The sequence below is a fragment of the Pseudophryne corroboree genome, chromosome 9 (genome assembly GCF_028390025.1).
Source record: "Pseudophryne corroboree isolate aPseCor3 chromosome 9, aPseCor3.hap2, whole genome shotgun sequence".
Taxonomy (NCBI): domain Eukaryota; kingdom Metazoa; phylum Chordata; class Amphibia; order Anura; family Myobatrachidae; genus Pseudophryne; species Pseudophryne corroboree.
The window spans coordinates 282660706-282677261 of NC_086452.1; the positions used below are offsets into that span (position 1 = coordinate 282660706).

The 16556-nt window shown below is 41.1% G+C and overlaps 1 long non-coding RNA gene across 1 annotated transcript in view; it reads right to left on the bottom strand.

The window, feature by feature from the left end:
* Positions 1-202: 202 nt before the first annotated feature.
* Positions 203-16556, bottom strand: part of LOC134956961 (uncharacterized) — a 67884-nt gene continuing 51530 nt past the window's right edge. The window contains exon 3 of the long non-coding RNA XR_010186338.1: positions 203-909. This is a non-coding gene — a long non-coding RNA (uncharacterized LOC134956961). The remainder of the gene's footprint in view (positions 910-16556) is intronic.

A 16556-nucleotide genomic window follows, 5' to 3' on the forward strand; every position in this document is an offset into this window, starting at 1 on the left:
TATATAATATGTGCAGAGAGAGTTAGATTTGGGTGGGGTGTATTCAAACTGAAATCTACATTGTAGTGTAAAAATAAAGCAGCCAGTATTTACCCTGCACAGAAACAATATAACCCACCCAAATTTAACTCTCTCTGCACATGTTATATCTGCCCCCCCCCCCCCCCCCCTGCAGTGCACATGGTTTTGCCCATCTGCTAACAAATTTGCTGCTACGATCTGGTCTGAATTAGGCTCTTACAGTTTCTGCATGAGTTGTTGGTAAAGCAGGGGTAAAGCAGAGGGCTTAAAAATCTAAAGAAAATAAAGGTTTTAGTTGCAGCTGCTTCTGGTGCAGGGAAAACAATCTGAAGCACACATTCCAATATGACAACAGTCAGAAAACAACTTTCATGATTCAACAGAAAATGGCATTGCTGATAGACAAGTGCCAGTGCCACACATCACAAAGAGAAAGTATGCCATCCAGAATAATGAGGCAATGGCAAGATCCATGGATTCAAGGTCAATACTAAAGAGAAGAAGGTCAAGATCTGGCAAAAGTTCATAGTGGAAAACATGCTTCACAGCAGGCTGAGGATGTAGAAGGGGCAGGCAGGCTTGCTGGCCCACCCTCACCTGCCCTTGTCAGAGGTGGGATCAGGTGGGCCAGGGCATGCAGATGGTTGGTTAATTGTGGAGGGTCTTTTTGCTAGCGTCTCAATAAGCACCCCCAGTCTTTGGTTTGAGATAGAGGTCTCCCTCATCTTGGCTTCAGTTACCGCTCCAGGAATTCTGTTAGGTGTTCTAGGTGTCTGTTAATGCCTTCCACTGACAATTTTTTTCTTCCAGGGTGGCAGTGGAGGGGTCCTGAGAGACTGGTTGGCATTCATCCCTCTGGCCCTCCTGTTGAGTCCCTGGAGAGGTCAGCTGATTGTTTAAATGGAGAAAATGAAAATAAATTAATATTACATATTATCAAAATCAAAAACATTTATTTATCAATATATAGCTAAATGTATTTGTAGACAACATATATGGGAATACACATATCACCAAATTCACATATACATTTGTAAATGTAAACATTTTTGGTATTTGGACCTGAATCAGATGTAGAAGCAATAAAGAAAAATACAGTACATGCCTTTGTTAATTAATCAAACCATGTAGCAGTGAAAAGGGGGGCAATAAATGTATTATTTGTGATAACATTTTTATGTCTTCTGTATTTATTCAGAATATAAAGGCCCTTTGATACTTATGTTGTATTTTTATTCTGATTACCTGATTCAAGATACAGGGCTTCCATGGTAGGTGCAGCAAAATCCAGTGGGGGATTTTGCATTCTCACTGGTTCCCCACTTAGTGACCCAATTGAAAGTTTGTATTCTGGGGTCAATGACAAAGACTGAGGGATAAACCCTCCACCACCATTGGCCATTGCAAGTTCTGCCCACCTTCTTACTTTTGCCCTCAGCCTGCAGCGAAGGTCAGTCCATCTAAATTTACAAGAATTCATAATCCGATTAATTGTTTGTTTGTTTTAAATGTAAAAAAAAAACTACATTGCAAATCAACATTGGCATGTTGGTTAATAAGGTGCATTTGCTTGACCAAAAAATACCTTTTTTGGAAATATTTTGTTGGCATGGATGCTACTTTGTTGAATTTTGGGGTAATCTATTGCCAGATCTTGACCCTCTTCTTTTTACTCCTGACCTGTGAATCACCGTAAAATCTTGCCATTGCCTCCCATATCAGGATTGCATTTTCCTTTGTGATGTGTGGCAGTCATCTAACAGTAGGGTCATATTCTGTTGAATCAGATGTGTCTTCTGACTGTTGATTATCATTGGGAGTGTGTACTTGAGATGCTTTATCAGCAGCAGGCTTTTGGAGGCCACTTGACTCCCCAGCCTCTTTAAAAAGACACTGGTGACACTCCAACACCAAAGTGAAAGCAGCTGCAACTATATCCTCCATGTCCTCTAGATTTCCAATGTCAATCCAATGATTCAGCCAAATACTTATCCAGAAAGTCTTCTGATTCTGTACATTCTGCCATTTTGACTGTGTATATGCTGCCCCAGAGTGCCTTTATATGCATGGTGTGTATTCATTTATATGCCATGTGCTTACATACACACAATGCTCTGGTGGCCACACACTATTTACAGGCCACTAAGAGGCATTCCCATCCCTTTATCATACTTGCAAGTGTTGTGTTGGGTCATTGGCATTTCTATAATGTGTGCAATGTGTGCAGTGCACACGGGTCCCTGGGTCCAGGGGGGCCCACACTGCACACACTACACCCATTTCAATACTTACCTTTCTGGAGTCCAGCGTCGAATGATGTGGTCATGGTAAAAATTGCCATCAAAATGGCTGCCGTGCTTTCAAAGTAGCCAAATTGGTTTCCGGATCATGGTGGGCGCCATATTTCCGGAGTCCTGCACATGCACGCCAGTCTGTGGCACAATGCCGGAGTCTACAGAGGAGGGGGCCTACACAGAGGTGCACATGGGCCCCTTCCTCTGTTGAAACACCCCAGATTTAGCCGGCGAAGTATAGTGCAATTGGAGCACCGCTGGTTTGATTTGAGGAGGAGGCAGTCAGATATTTTGGCATGTTTGAGGGCTTCTATTCACGAACATAAGTACTTAGAAAAGGTTCAGAGATGAACGACCAAATTGATAAAGGGGATGGAGACTCTAGAATATGAGGAAAGGCTTTCTAGGCTAGGCATGTTTACATTGGAAAAAAGGAGATTAAGAGGGGACATGATTAACATTTACAAATATATAAGAGGTCAATACACAGAGCTAGCAGGGATTTGTTTTTTTGTAAGACCATCAAAAAGGACACGTGGACACCCACTTAGGTTGGAGGAGAGAAGATTTTGCACAAAGAGACGGAAAGGTTTCTTCATAGTAAGGAAAATACGTATATGGAATTCCCTGCCTGAGAGAGTAGTAATGGCGAACTCGGTCACTACTTTTAAAAATGGGCTTGATAAATTCCCAATGGATAAGAATATACTGGGTTATGGTGGTTAAATCATGTACTATAGTAATACAAAAACAGAGTATTTAATTTACGGCTAAACACTCACCACAGTTAAAATTAGTTTTAAAATTAGTTCAGTGTAGGAGACCACTAGCAGGCTGAACTCAATGGACAAATTGTATTTTTTCAACCTCAGAAACTATGTTACTATGATACTTTTCAGCATACTTTCTCAAATTATGTTATATGTATGTTTGCTATTGGGAGTGAATTAGAGCTGCCGTTTTGGTTGTTGGTTTCTGGGTTGCTTGTGTGTTGTTATAGGCTTGGATGTTCAGTTGCCTTTTTGTGTGTGATATGTAGGCAAATGTAGTACTAGTAATTAAATTAAGGTAGTGCTGTAGTCAGCTTAGAGTTAGACAATATGCATTTTTTTTAAAAGCTTGAATTTTTAAACTTGACTTATCAATGAAAATTAATAAATATATTATCTTGTATTTTTTAGCAATACAAGAAGACAACAGAGATGCAAGGAGGAAGGTGCCCACAACCACCTCCAGACTCCAACCCCCCATCCCCTTTCACACTCTACCATCTTCCAATTCCTCACCCCTTCCAGCCCCCTCCAACCCCTTATCTATCTATCTATCTATCTATCTATCTATCTATCTATCTATCTATCTATCTATCTGTCTATCTATCTAGTAACACATTTATGTGTATTAAACAATGAAGTCATCAAAGAAACTAATGTGTTGTGTTTGATAGCTTAGTTGTTTGGTTACACCTAATTAAGTAGTTAGAGTGAGTTAAGTAGATAGTCAGTTGGTTTGTAAATAGGAGAAATACACATAGATAGTACAGATGCTCTGTATATTGCATTTGCTATTGCATACGCATTTGTGATCTCTATTCAGAGCAATACAAAACTGCTACAGTTGGGTACCCATAGACACCTCCTTTATTTTGAAGTTTCTGTGGCTATTGCGTTTGCTTCTTTTGGGTGTTTGCTATTGGCTGTATGCAATTTAGCAATTATTGCCAATTTTTTTATTATATACATTTTGCATTAGCAATCCAAGTTGAATGAGGTCCTCTGTTAAGGGAATTTGCCAATATTCCATAGTTAGGTCAAACATAGTCAGGAATGGGCTTTTTGCTAAATTCTCAACTAGTTTGTCGACTCGCAGCATGGGATAAGTCAAATTTAGAAACCTTATTCAACCCTCTTAAATCATTGCAGAACCTCAAAGCGCCTGAGGGTTTAGACACTAATACAATAGGTTTGTTCCACTCACTATTGGACTCTTCTATTACTCCCAACTGGGATGTGATAAGTTATTTGATTTACAATAACCCGTGAAAATGTGACAATTTCATGTTTTATGATTTGGATTCTGCCGGAATGGGGAAAAAATCCTGATTTCATCTTACCATTTAGATATTTTTGGTCAGCATTTAGTCTTTCTTCAATAGGTAAGATACATTCCTTAGTTTTAATAGCAACAGCTGAGGGGTTGTGTAACACTATCTCACCACGGTTTCAACAGGTTAATACATTCTTTTGCCTCTCTTCCTGTTTGACATTATAATTAACCTGCCCTCCTTTTTGATAACCTCATATGGTCTCTACCAAAGAGCATACAGCTTGCTCTCAGCAATGGGAACTAGTAAAAACACCTTGTCTCCAGGGTTGATAGACTGAACTATGGCAATTACGTCACAGTTGCTTTTTTGTTGCTGTTGGGATTGGTCCATATGCTGTTTAACTAAGGGACTTAACTTTCTTAACCGGCTGTACAGTTGTTACACAAACTGTACCATGTTAGGTTCTTGAATGGGTTGTTGTGCCTATCCTTATTTAAAAGTTCTAGCACTCCCCGGGGTTGTCTCCCATACAGGAGTTCAAATGGGCTAAAGCCTGTAGAAGCCTGTGGCAAGTCCCCTATTGGGAGCATCAAATAGGGCAACAGTAAATCCCAATCTTGACGGTCTTGATTGACGGCCCATCTAATCATTCGTTTGAGAGTCTGGTTGAACCTCTCTACTAGTCCATTGGTTTGGGGGCGATAGACTCAAGTTGTTATTCTCTCCACCACCAACAACTGACACAGGTCTTTCATTAATCTGGACATAAAACAGGGTTCCTTGGTCAGTTGGAACCTCCTTAGGTATGCCCACATGGGTATAAAGCATTACCAAATCTTGAGCAATGGTACTGGATTTAATAAATGGAAAAGGTTAAATGAACTGCTGTGCCCTAGGAGGCTGCAGTGACAATACACATGGGTGTCACTCTTAAGCCCAGACAATACCGAAATAAAACAAAAGGTGGTGTATTAAAAGGATAAGTCAATTTCTTAAAGGATAAGATGAAATCAGTGTGGTGGGTCAATCTCTCTTAGGTGGTCATTCCGAGTTGTTCGCTCGGTAATTTTCTTCGCATCGCAGCGACTTTCCGCTTATTGCGCATTCGCAATGTTCGCACTGCGACTGCGCCAAGTAAATTTGCTATGAAGTTTGGTATTTTACTCACGGCATTACAAGGTTTTTTCTTCGTTTTGGTGTTCGTAATGTGATTGACAGGAAGTGGGTGTTTCTGGGCGGAAACTGGACGTTTTACGGGAGTGTTTTAAAAAACGCTACCGTTTCTGGGAAAAACGCGGGAGTGGCTGGAGAAAAGAAGGAGTGTCTGGGCGAACGCTGGGTGTGTTTGTGACATCAAACCAGGAACGACAAGCACTGAACTGATCGCACTGGCAGAGTAAGTCTCGAGCTACTCAGAAACTGCACAGAGAAGTCTTTTCGCAATATTGTGAATCTTTCGTTCGCAATTTTGAGAAGCTAAGATTCACTCCCAGTAGGCCGCGGCTTAGCGTGTGCAATGCTGCTAAAAGCAGCTTGCGAGCGAACAACTCGGAATCACCCCCTTAGTCTCCTATTTTCTGTCTCTTGTGATGGTGAATGGTCTTACCAATGTCCAACGTCCATCAAAAATAAAAAAATGGTCCACCAATCGTTGGATCTCTCTTAATTCCAATCCCTTTGTTAGAGTAGGGTATTTATATGGGAAGTTAGTATAATCATACCATACTCACGTATAAATGTGTGATAACCCTCATATAAAGCCATCTTTGTTCCAGAAGTCGTATCTCCAGAGTAGATGTCCACTCAGAGTGATCAATGTCCCCAGGATCTCATAAAGGGAGAAAAGATGGGGAGACAAGCACTCATGTAGTGAGTGTAATAGGTGATGTCTTTCCTTTACTTCCACCTCTGCCTTGTAAGCATAAGTCTGCGTACCATACTCACATCCATAAGTATGGGATAAAGCATATAAAGGAATCTTTCATATATGGTGTTAATTCAGATCATTCACATATACACACTGGAAATGTCGAAAAAATGGGCTTACCCCACTCACAATCTGTTGTGCACCGATGTGTCCATAGAGGTATCTTTCAAGTTCTCCACTTATTGCCATTGGATTTCATATGTCCTACTCAGGAAGACATATCAGTATGGTATGATAATACTTACTTCCCATATAAATACCCTACTCTAACGAAGGATTTGGAATTAAGAGAGATCCAACGATTGGTGGACCATTTTTTTTATTTCTGAGGGATGTTGGACATTGGAAAGACCATTCACCATCACAAGAGACAGAACATAGGGGACTAAGAGAGATTGACCCACCACACTGATTTCATCTTATGTCCGGAGAATTTAAGAAATGTATTTATCCTTTTATTCAAGTTGTGCGGAGTAGTAGTACTGGATTTAATGTTTCTTAGAGGTATTGCTGTGGGATATCTGGTAGCGTAATCTAATATTACCAGTATGTATTTTTTTTAAATTCAATATATTTTATTTGTTTTCACGTTAGGACACTTGACAAACAATTTTGTACAATATAAACAAACAACTGATAAAGCCTAATATTTATCTTATTTAAAACACTCTAAAAGGTTAAAGAACACAGTACGCAATTGGCGCACGAGGTGCCGTAAGGGTACGCTCTTAGCGTAGCGGACGCTGTATCGGGAGCGAGCCGCTCGAGCGACACAAACGCTCGCGAGAATACGCTGTTGGTATCGGGCACACTATAGGTGAGCGACTACCGTAATGCTACGCTATCAGCGTAGCGGACGCTCGAGACCACGAGGAGATCACGAGCGGCGCAGACGCTCACAAGATAACAATCAGTAGACCTTGAATGTAACACACAGAAAGGATATTCTTACACTGTAGACCTTGTACTGAAACACTGTAGCTATATAACGCTGCTTAACCTTGTTTACACTAAAGCTGTTTGAGCGATAGAGACGCTCCTATTACCCTCTGCAATATAATAAACACTCAAATACCGGTCTAAGGGTCTAACGCCTTTTAAGGAAATGAATGAACGTTCAATCGCAAAAGAATAATACAGTACAAGTTATACACTACCAAAATAACATAGAATATCTAACCAAGTAACTACACATAAAATACAATAAAGATACAATCACATTTAAGGGGGGAAGGAGAGAGAGTGGCTCATAACATTAAATAAAAGACGATATGGTTGCAGAGAAACTTACGCACAAAGGGAAACAATCGCATGCGCCTTCTGGATATCCAGCTCCCGATTATCAGTGATGAGAACCGTTGAAGAGAATAGAGAGCTGGCCCAGATCGGCTTGTCCTTTTATACACTACACACAATACAGTACAATGGTCCCTATATTCTTATTGTTCATTGGACACAGGAATTCGTCTTCGCATTATAACAAAAGGTCATAGGTTGATTCATACAGGTGGGCTGTGACTATTCCTAACTGTTCAGGTGGGTGGGAAACTGGGTTTCCCGCCGCATGGGTAATAAAGTGCAAATACAGTAAATGTTCATAAACTTCTTATGTCCATAACTATTCGCACGAGCGATTAATCCGCTTCAAACCAACACCGGAATATTGCTAATTAAATACTCTTCCGATGGATACTAAACACCACTGTATAACCCCTGTCTGACCCTTCGTATCAAACAAAGAGGGATCTCTTTGTCTATGAACATGCTTCATTAACTAAACTTTCAGATTCTATCAAAGGGACCATAATCTACAAAATACATTATATGGTTAAAATATGTTACGATTGAGTCGCACGCTAGACGTATACAAACTCTACCGTAAATGCGCATACCGTGCGCCCGCGGGTGCACGCAACAGCGAGTATGCACACGCATGGGAGAGCTCATGCACGCGCAGCGGGGACACGCATGAGGTGCAAATATGGCAATGTGTAGCGTGATATTTTTCTGACTTTGACAGTCCACCCTTTGGCAGTCACCAATAACTGCCACTTTCTAAAACATTTCAAAAAGAGAAAAATATATGTCATGTATAATACATTTCTATGATTGGGTAGGGAGGAGAGGAGAAGGTAGGAAAAGGGTATGACCTAGTGAGATAGCAGAAGCATGTGTGTATGAATCCATGTTTGGGGGGTCATGTATCATCGTGCCGTACGTGTTTTAAATCAAGCTTCGTGGTATTGCGAAGTATACATTTGAATTCCTTCTTACCCCGTATTAAGGGTCTGTGGATGGGCTGTCAAACTTTACCGAGCTCTTTTCGGCTTTTGGTTGCAACAAAATGGGGGAGCACATTTTAGTTGATGTTACATGAATGGGGGGATATGTGAGTGCTGATATCTGTGCCTGTATTCCCTATCGACTATGTGTGTCATTACCTGAAGGTTGTAGAGATGAAGATAAGAAACAATTATGGTAAATGCAGTGATATTCTATGTGAGGTTAATATGCATTTGTTGATTGAAGTCTTGTCTGAAGTCTTGTCTTGATGTACATGTTGACTGTAGTCTCTTTGTGCTTTTGCCAATAAACGCAAGCAAAGCTTTATCAATGTCCATAGACTTACAAAAAGTGTTGGGCTAGCGTAAAATTAAAGGTACTAGGGATATGGGGGGTCTATGGCATAGTCCATCAGTTGTCTGTGTAAAAGGTTGTCAAATTCTTCTTCCAAGCGGATGTCTTTTTACCTTGGAGAGAAACAAAGGAGAAACGGGTGAAAGAAACGGACCGTGGAATCACATTTTCATCACAACATTGTCTCTATCATTGGGTCATAAATCAAATCCATTGGAATTATAATGTCCTCACTCCTTAAACTCATCACCTTAGTACTTCGTTTACACTTCGTTAAAGCCTGAACGCATCTAAATATCAAACCAATCGATATGACAACACCCAAGATACACAGAAGAAATTTCCCTACATCCATTATAATTCCTTGAGCCCATTCTCCTAAACCAGAAAACCAATTTCGTGGGTTCAACCATGACACCCAACTGATCAGCTCATTACCCACAGCGGCAAGGGTGAGATTTTGTCTCCTGCGGAATTCCCACTTTAATTGGAGAATGTCGTCCATCATTTGGTCTATGACCTCGACCGGGTCCTCGGTGCTGTTTGTAATATATGTGCAGCACTTTATTCCATACTGAGTCGCTAGGGTAACACAATACCCGCCTGTCACAGCTGTGAGATAATTGAGAATCATCCTATGCTGAACCAGTTCTGTTTTATAAGCTTGGAGCTCCCTTCCGGTATACCTGAATGTGTCATCATACATTTCAGTGATATTGTCTAATAAATTTGCAAGCGCAGATATGTATTTATAATTTATCACTCCTCTGGCGGTACGAGTGATATCTAACGCGATTAGGAATTGAATCCCGGTGGATTCATTGATCAGGTCAGAGGCCGGATGCTCTGTTCTTTCTATTAGGTGCCGTTTAACGATGTGCTCGTAATGAGTGTGAGTATAAGGAGCTTGGGCACTGCGGTGAATATCCTTCATTTTAGTGTAAGATACAGTCATTACCTCAGGCAGTACTTTTCCAATGTAACATAACCCTTCTGAGTTTGGGGCAAGCCACTTATACGCCTTCCTCCCGCATATGAAATATGCATCATCGGGGAGAACATATGGGACTGAGTAGGACATTACCATATTACACATTTTCCATATGAAATCTCCTAACCCTAATTTTCCCATCTGTTTAGTACACGTATCAGTTTGTACGATATGTGCCCAGTATCCTAGTGATACCTCTCCAACTCTCATGGTCCTACTTCCTAGGGTATACCTATATCGGAAATATTTTCCACTGCCGGCTATGTGGCGTATAAGTTCTGTATCTGTAGGCATTCTATCGGCTCTGTATGAAAAGGTCATGGTTTGGTTATTCCATGACACTTCCCAATTTCCCGGCTTTCGGGGATTGGAAATGTTAAAACATACTAGGGATCTATCCACATGATATTGGTGGAGCTTCAAACTAGGAGGACTGGAGATATTAAACCTCCTGTCCACCGGCCTCCCACCACTTAGCTCAAGTACCTCCCCTATAGTTAAAGGGAAGGGCACTAATCCTGATTTGCTATGGCCTTGAGGTACTTGAGAGCATACCCAACAATCTGTCTGATTTAACACTTTACCCACTAAGGAGTGATAGTCACTCAATGGATGCCGGTCCATGTGGATATTAAAACTGGATTGGCTTTTCTTGATACACCCATCCTCAACTAAGTTATCACAGAGTCTACAGATACATTTCTCTTTAGCTAACAATCCTTCACAATGTCTATAAATAACATGGCTGCTGGATCGTTTCTGGTACTCGCCTTTGCTCGGTGATTGTGTTGCTATTGGAAATTTACACCTCCGTCTTAGTCATCAGAAACCCTTCTGGATCCTTTCTCGACCTCACTGGTACTCTCACCGAAACAGACTGCTCTGGTCAACATCATGGTCAACAGGAAAACACGTATCACAGTCTCTTGAGGCGAGTCCATCTTACAGGAGGAGAAAGGAGAAATTTGTAATGGGGGTACAGAAAAACAGTTTGAGGGGGAGAGAAACTTGTTACGATAATTAGTTCTCTAGTCTTGTTGTTCTTCTTGTTCTGCTGTCATCTCAAAGGTGCTGTCTCTCAGTCTTCCAACCGATCACTCCGGTGATGCAATATTCCTTCCAAATCAGCGATCTCTCCACAGGGATCTGTAAGGAGCAAAAATCTTGCATCACCATTTGTCTAACTGATGTGTGACATACCATCTTTAAAACATGAAAACATGAGTGAGAAGAGAGAAAACAAAAAAAAAAAACAAAAGAGAGAGAGAGAGCAATTCATATATATCCATATTACATAAACCAACAATAAACAACAACAGGGGAAAAAAAACATTTTTCAAACATTTTCAGATCTGCCGTTCATCATCAGGCTGTCATATCTACATGTCCAATGGTATCCTTGCTCAGTCCCTCCCACCAGCACCTCCATACTCCACCCTTTGTATCTGGCCAGGATACATTGATGCGGGTAGGTCATGCTGGGGTTTGGTAGACTTCTGCAAAGACCAAGTAGCTATGCAATGTTTGAGTCCTGCCGATGACCGTCAGAGATGGGGGAAAAAGAAAACATTTCACAGATACATTACAAATTTTACCCGGTCATTCCTGTGTCCTCAAGGAATGACCTCCCAATTTGTTAACAATAACCTCAGGCTTACCATCAGTCCTAATGATCACCTTTCCAGACTACATATCATGGGTGTGGCCCAAAATTCTTCCTATATGATCCCTGATTATAATTTGATGTGTCATAACTTTGCTCATTTCTTTGTCTAGGGGGTCTGACTTTATGTGGGCTATTACAATTGCTGGCATAATGCCCTTCTCTTTTACAAAGATAACAAATCCTTGGCTTCCTCCATGTGCTAGTGGCCTGGGGTTTCGGTCGACTTGATGCCTCCTCTAGTGCTTGGATGCTCATTACCATCAACCACTCTCCCTGTGCTTCCCTGGTTCTTTGGATATTATGGTCATGCTCGATAGCGGACTCTCTTAATGCAGCCACCGAGATACCTCTCCAGTGAGGTAGAGAGGTTTGTACCCTGATTCTTAGTGTGTCTTTTAAGCCGTCCATTAATACGGACACAGCTACTTTTCTGTGGTGTACATTAGTTTTAATGTCATCTATACCAGTGTACCTAGCCATATCCTCCAGAGCCCGGTGAAAATACTCTGGTGTGGATTCACCTTCTTTTTGTCTTATTGTAAAAATTTTATTCCACTTTACCACTGTAGGGAAATATACTCCTAACTGTAAGTTGATTCTCTTTACATTATCCTGATTATACTCGTCTGTAAGTGGTATTTCTTCATCTAGTTTACAGTCAGCGATAAATTTCACTGAGTCGACATCGGGGGGTAAACATGCCCTCAAAACTGTCCTCCAATCTTTGTTATTTGGCTCTGCAGAATTTCCTAGCTCTCTAATATACTTTTGACATGCAACTAAGTCTTTCCTAGGGTCAGGAAATTCAGACAAAATTGTTCTTAATTCTGTTCGGGAAAAGGGGCAGTGCATGGCGATGTTCCTGACAGGAGTGACTCCTGAAGTGTCAGTTTTCCCATTTGGTACTGCAATTACCCTGACAGGATTAAGTCCAATAACGTCATTCTGAGTTGGTTCTGCAATATGAGGTACATTTGTTTGTGCGTGATGTATAACACCATACGTACCTGTGGACACGACCTCACCTGACCCTCCGTTAGGGGGTTTGATTACTGCTTTTAACGATTTGGTCGCGTCCACCTGGATGTCTTGTAGGATGGCTTCTGGAAGAGGTACCGACATCATGCTGGGCTCACTTTCTTGTTTGTAATCCTGAGGGAAGTTTAACATGGGGTGCAACTTGCATGCGTTAATAGTTGTACATTTAACAGTATTACAATTATCATCGTTACGTTTATTACAATTAGTCTTATCATCTATAATACAGTTGCTAAGTGCATTTTTATCGTACACCATTGCGCCATTCTCTGCAACCATAATCCTCTCCATTGCCATGTCTCTCTTCTAAAGATGAGAGTCAGATATGTAAGTTAAATTTCTTTGCATTTCACTTTCCTGTTGCCACAACTGTAAACAATCATAATGTCTAATTCGTTGTTTCCAGGATTTTATGAGACAGATCCTTCGCCTTAAATTATGCAATACCTCTGAGTCAAAACTACCTATCCCGGGAAATGGTGCTTGATCCCCCACAGTCATTCGTATCCATTCGTCACAAAAGGTCTCAGTGTGGGGACCATACCTCCCCCACATTACTAACCGAGCAGACCCTCGGGGTCTGCGAGCCTCTTCAGTCTAAACCCTGACTGCTAAACGTCCCTGTGTTGTGCACTTGGCTGCCATTGTGGACCTTTTTAACACAGAAAAAACTTCCTAAAATGCACCAAACACAGAAGTCTACGGTGGAAGTTCTCCAAGCTCTACCACCAGCTTCTTCTGCTCCGAGTACAACGGATCCGCCCCTTTTAGCAGACACACGTAATCGTTGCAGGCCCTACCAGCGAAAATTCCTTATTTCTACACAAATCACACTTGCATGTGCTCCCTACAACACGCATGGGGGCAATTTAATATATGACCTCATATCATGTTGCGTTATTGGTCACACATACAACCGTGCGGTCCAATCGTACCACTTATAGACACTTGTTGCCTATAAATTGTAGGATCATTGGAGTCTCCCTACTGTGCTCCAAAACAGCCAGAGCGTAATACAACGAAAACTTTATCACACTCCGTCGCACGTTTTCACTTTGACCGTGCTCATCACGTATTCACCTTGACCGTGATTCACCAAGACTTACTTCACCAAGATTTACTTCACCAAGATTTCACCAAGACTTCACCAAGACTTCACCAAGAGGAGTTCAATACACTCATACCGTTTTCAACCCACTATCATTCTATAGTTTTCTGATCAGAAAAATCATTTCCCGTAATCTGATAGCTCTCCCCAGAGGCATTACAGTAAAGTAAGGTATTTAAACTAAGTTTTGGAAACTGAAATCAATTTGTGCTATTATCGCGTGGCTATACTATACCGCCCCCACTAAAACAATGCTATTGTGCGATTTGAGTTTCGGTGGGCATACCCAGACGCTCCGTTGCGTAATATAAGCTCCGTGCGTTGACCCTTGCGTCGCGCACGCTAGTCTCACCCTTTTGTTAGAGACACGTGTGCGCTGGCCAGATATGTCCACAGAAATACAATTAGCACGTTTATCAATGTAGATGATCTTTAACAGTAATCATCTACCGAGCACCACACAGGTCTCTTCTTGTATTTTAGGCAAAGCTGTGTGCGTGCTTTACAAATTACCCCTTAATGTATTATTTTTACTCTTTAACTACCAATAGCAACAAATCTTTCTCAGCATGTTATCAATTATGAAATGGCAACCAGGAGAATGAGATATGGACAAATACACGAATGAAAAGAAATGCAGATGTATGCGTGCGTGTGTACGCAAGACAGAACAGAAAAAAAAAACAGTTTTAAAAGACACTAGCGTATTGTTCTTACCTCCGGTTCCGGATTCCTTCAGCACCCTTTACTAAGCGAAGCAGACGCTTATCTGGTCAGCACTACGAGGAATATTACCTCCCGCCCTTTGCTGACCGATAATGTCTGCTGAAATTACCTAGTGCAGATATGTGAAGGACGGACGAGCCGCCAATTGATAAAGCCTAATATTTATCTTATTTTAAACACTCTAAAAGGTTAAAGAACACAGTACGCAATTGGCGCACGAGGTACCGTAACGGTACGCTCTTAGCGTAGCGGACGCTGTATCGGGAGCGAGCCGCTCGAGCGACACAAACGCTCGCGAGAATACGCTGTTGGTATCGGGCACACTATAGGTGAGCGACTACCGTAATGCTACGCTATCAGCGTAGCGGACGCTCGAGACCACGAGGAGATCACGAGCGGCGCAGACGCTAACAAGATAACAATCAGTAGACCTTGAATGCTATATAACGCTGCTTAACCTTGTTTACACTAAAGCTGTTTGAGCGATAGAGACGCTCCTATTACCCTCTGCAATATAATAAACACTCAAATACCGGTCTAAGGGTCTAACGCCTTTTAAGGAAATGAATGAACGTTCAATCGCAAAAGAATAATACAGTACAAGTTATACACTACCAAAATAACATAGAATATCTAACCAAATAACTACACATAAAATACAATAAAGATACAATCACATTTAAGGGGGGAAGGAGAGAGAGAGAGAGTGGCTCATAACATTAAATAAAAGACGATATGGTTGCAGAGAAACTTACGCACAAAGGGAAACAATCGCATGCGCCTTCTGGATATCCAGCTCCCGATTATCAGTGATGAGAACCGTTGAAGAGAATAGAGAGCTGGCCCAGATCGGCTTGTCCTTTTATACACTACACACAATACAGTACAATGGTCCCTATATTCTTATTGTTCATTGGACACAGGAATTCGTCTTCGCATTATAACAAAAGGTCATAGGTTGATTCATACAGGTGGGCTGTGACTATTCCTAACTGCTCAGGTGGGTGGGAAACTGGGTTTCCCGCCGCATGGGTAATAAAGTGCAAATACAGTAAATGTTCATAAACTTCTTATGTCCATAACTATTCGCACGAGCGATTAATCCGCTTCAAACCAACACCGGAATATTGCTAATTGCTAATTGCTAATTAAATACTCTTCCGATGGATACTAAACACCACTGTATAACCCCTGTCTGACCCTTCGTATCAAACAAAGAGGGATCTCTTTGTCTATGAACATGCTTCATTAACTAAACTTTCAGATTCTATCAAAGGGACCATAATCTACAAAATACATTATATGGTTAAAATATGTTACGATTGAGTCGCACGCTAGACGTATACAAACTCTACCGTAAATGCGCATACCGTGCGCCCGCGGGTGCACGCAACAGCGAGTATGCGCACGCACGGGAGAGCTCATGCACGCGCAGCGGGGACACGCATGAGGTGCAAATATGGCAATGTGTAGCGTGATACTTTTCTGACTTTGACACAACTAACATTGTTACTTATACAATTATCTATTTACAAAATATCAACATTATAAAAAACATTTATATGTTCATATATCACAGATTCTTTGTACATATTATACATATAAAAATTAGCTCGGACCTACCCATATCATTTTTCATCTTTTCTTATTATTACCCCCCCCCCCCCCCCCCCTCCCCACACACTGACAGATAACCTCAATCCACATATACATATATTTATGATTCAAGTTAATTCTGAATATAATTATATATTCTGGGCACCTTATGAACCAAAGTAGAACACAACATTGGTTCACACCACCCCCGTGTTTACAGAAAATCTACAAACAAATTAGTTTCTAGACGACTATAAGTATCTACTCAATTGAATCTTACTAAACTAATATGACTTTGTGAAACAAAAAATATATTACAAAATTGTGTTACATGTGATTTTATTGATCAGTTTTTATTGATATATTTGCATACACTGAGCAATATGGAATAAAAGTATACTAGCACAAAAATACAGACACTCGATGCAGCGAGAGACATTATAGCCATCAGACAATAAATAAGTTAAGTAGTAAACAGAATGGCCAGGCTAAAGTACGAAATATCGCA